Here is a 3,600-nt window from a genome sequence, read left to right on the forward strand (position 1 = left end):
CAGGAGCTGCCCTGCAATGTTGTCACCTGTCCCTTGCAAGACCTTCCACAGGTGACACAACCCAAGGTGAAAACTTCCCTAATCCAGGATGGTTCTTTCCCAAAGAACCATGGTGGAAATCAGTTGGAAATAAATTTCTCAAAAAAAACATGGTGGAAATCAGTTGGAAATAAGTTTTTCAAAGAACTAAAATGGAAATAAACTGAAAATAAGTTTCTCAAACTATCATGGTGGAAAAAAGTGGAAAATAAATTTCTCAAAGAATAATTCTCAAAATCAATAGTAAGTTTCTCAAAAAACCATGGTGGAAATCAGCTGGAAATAAGTTTTTMAAAGAACCATAAYGGAAATAAAMTGGAAATAAGTTTCTCWAAGAACCATGGTGGAAAWAASTGGGAAATAAATTTCTCAAAATCAATTGTAACTAAATTTCTCAAAGAGCCATACTGGAAATCAGTTGGAAATAAGTTTTTCAAAGCATCAAAATGGAAATAAACTGGAAATAAGTTTCCCAAAGAACCATGCTGGAAATCAATTGTAAATAAATTTCTCAAAGAACCATGGTGAAAATAAACTGGAAATAAATTTCCCGAAGAACCATGGTGGAAATAAGCTGGAAGTAAGTTTTTCAAAAAACCAAACTGGAAATAAGTTTCCCAAAGAACCGTGCTGGAAATCAATTGTAAATAAGTTTCCCAAAGAACCATTCTGGAAATAAACTGGAAATAAGTTTCTCCAAGAACCATGCTGGAAATAAATTGGATATCAAGTCTTCATCTATTTGGCACTCATATTTATCTATTCCTGAATGTTTATCTCTTTCATTCCCACCTTCACTTCCATCTCACCCCATGGAAAACCTCACTATGAAATGCATTTAACACATATTTAAAGAACAAAGGAGGAAAGAGAAGCAAATTGTGACTACAGCTGGATGCCACAGAATTATAAACTCATTAATCTTCATTTTTGCAGCTTGCAACAATCAAAATGTAATTCATCAGAGTGCATGAAGGCAGTTAAACATGCAACAATGCAAATTCCACCAAAATCTGGAGCCTTTTGGGGAATGTGGAGGCTGTGGTGGTGTGGAATGCCAAGAGAAGATGCCAGACTGATCAATCAAGCAGACTGGAAAAGGGCTTACGTGGCAAACACTGCRCTGGCCTTTGTGTGCAGAGCAAAGAGAGAATAAGCAGATTGAAATCAAACAAAAAAAAAACGGGTGAGGAGGGAGGGATGAAGCTTAGGAGAAAATCTCCAGTGCCCCAATGAATGGGGATGATGAACTGATAGCAGCTCTGATGGGGAAGGACAAAGCCTCCTCTGGATTTCACTGGATAAAAACAACCTCAGCCCAACTGTGAGCTCCACAATCTACCACTGACAACCAAAACAGRAATGTCACAGATTTGGAAGAAAAACAGGGTGCTCAGATCTTTCATGGCACTGGTAAAACCTGGCTTCTGGCATAATTCATATTTTCATACAAAAACACACAGAGATGTGCACATGCTGTGTAAATATGTGTGTCTATATTTTATATTTATATTTTATTTTGATACCAGTTTAGCTGCACTGGTAAAGACCTGAAGTAGCTATGAAAAGAAGGGTTTGAAGCTATGGAACATCTGTATTTTAGTTCCAGCTAAAGTGAAAAACTCCCTTGGCATGCCCAAGTGCAGCCACCAAAGTTCTTGCAAAGGATTCAGGAATTTTTAAGCTTCCCAAGGAAACAGGTACYGAAAAAAARTTCTTTATCCCTACCCAGATAAGGRTGGAGACCTTCTAGTAAAAAWTTAAAGTTGGCAGAACAAAAGAAAGGTTTTCTGGTCCATTTTGTTAAAGCAAAGGACAAAACATTCCCTCAAGTCCTAGGAAAAGTCATTTTTCCCAATATCCATGTGTATGTTTCTGGCTTCAGCTCTTCCTGACAGAACATTTCTCAACAGAGAGAAATCACACTGATTTTAAAGAATGGTAATTTTGGAACAGGATGAAATAACCCAGAGTTGATTTCATGAGTTCAGGTAAGAATTCTGGGCAAAATATGGTATTTATTTGATGAAATACTGCATGAGCTTCCAGCAGAACTACGCCATGGAACCACCACAAGAGCTACACTGAAGTTTTCCAGAAAAAAATAAATTCTCCCAATCATTCTCCATTGAAATTCCCTCCCCACTGAGGTTTCTGCTGCCCTGTTCTCTCCCATTTTTCCTTTTCTCTCTACCCACCACATCACATCCCCCTCTTTGTTTTCTCCATATTTCCTTTGGTCTTCCTCCTTTCTTTGTCCTCAATTTTAGAGCATCTCACTCATAAACCCCTAATTAATCAGCACTGTTGTGATGAGAATTCATCCACCCCTTTCCCTTTTTCATMTTTCAAATCTGAACTATTTGTTTGCCTACCTCCACCCTCCTGTATTTTATAGGAACAGCAATATTTACTGATCTAACACAGACAAACTCTCCTCACCCACACTGGGATGTGACCCAAGTTTTATTGACTTAATTTCTATTAAAGTTTAATTTTTATTTATCAAAATTCATTGTTACTGACTTAATTTCTGTTAAATTTAATTTTTATTTCTGTATCAAAATTCATTGCTCATTATTTATTTATTTTGTATTTATTTATTGAAATTACAGTTAAATTTAATTATTTTATTATCTATTAAAAAAGGTAAAAGTCAATTTTTAAGTGCCCCTAACTTCACAGCAAAGCCYTGTCAGTGAAACCCATTTTTCTTTGAAGCTCAACATTTTTAAAGGATGTTGAAAAATTGGTTGGGGGAGCTGATGACAGCCCCTGGATTATCTGACAGCTGGGAAAAAAGACTTAAAGGAAGGAAAAGACTTAAAAGGATCAATCTGTTTAGCTAATTAAACAAAGATTGAGCAGGAGACTTGATTACAGTATTTAATACTTTCTTASAGGAAGGAAATAATGGGAAGCAAAACTGTTTAATTTTGGCATCAGGGAGGTGAGGCTGAAGCCAGACAMATTCACAGGCACTGAGAGCMTGGAAGGGRCATTTTCTGGGAAARTAATTCCAATTTATTCATCTCCCAGAATATTTGGATCAAGAATTAAGGATTTACTTTGGCCAACCACAAATKGCTGGGGCTGTTCAAGAGCCCTAAGGAGGATGTGCAGGTGGTCAGGACCTTCTGCTCCAAATGCTGGGAATCTCGGGGTGCTTATCCCTGGGRCTGATCCCTGAGCAGCCTTCCAAGGGATTTAAAGGAAAAAAATCAACAAAAAAACAACCCTGCAACTGAAATGTGGGAAAGCTTTCCTTGTACTGCCTGTTTGTGGTGATGTGTCTGAGCCACACCAGTTATTTGTGGTCTCACAAGCCATGAGGAGGAGAAGAAAACCTTTTCACTGCAAAGGCAAGGATCCATCTCCTCTGTGCTTCCAGACTTTCCAAAAGATGCACCATTCCTATCCCTGGCAGCACCCAAGAACCYGAGCATCTTCCTCAATTAGGGAAAAACCATGTTAAATACTAATTATCTGAGGTATTTCATATCATTTAAGTTGCATTTGTGGTACTCATGTACCAGRAAATTTGCTCACAGCAGAAAGCTC

At 37.7% G+C, this 3,600-nt stretch overlaps 1 protein-coding gene across 2 annotated transcripts in view; it reads right to left on the reverse strand.

Moving 5' to 3' along the window:
- Positions 1 to 3,600, reverse strand: part of RAVER2 (ribonucleoprotein, PTB binding 2) — a 30,669-nt gene that overhangs the window by 12,970 nt on the left and 14,099 nt on the right. The gene's annotated exons all lie outside the window — the stretch shown is intronic.

This window comes from Malurus melanocephalus, unplaced genomic scaffold, assembly GCF_030028575.1.
Source record: "Malurus melanocephalus ecotype Western Australia unplaced genomic scaffold, MMel_1.1 scaffold_125, whole genome shotgun sequence".
Taxonomy (NCBI): Eukaryota; Metazoa; Chordata; class Aves; order Passeriformes; family Maluridae; genus Malurus; species Malurus melanocephalus.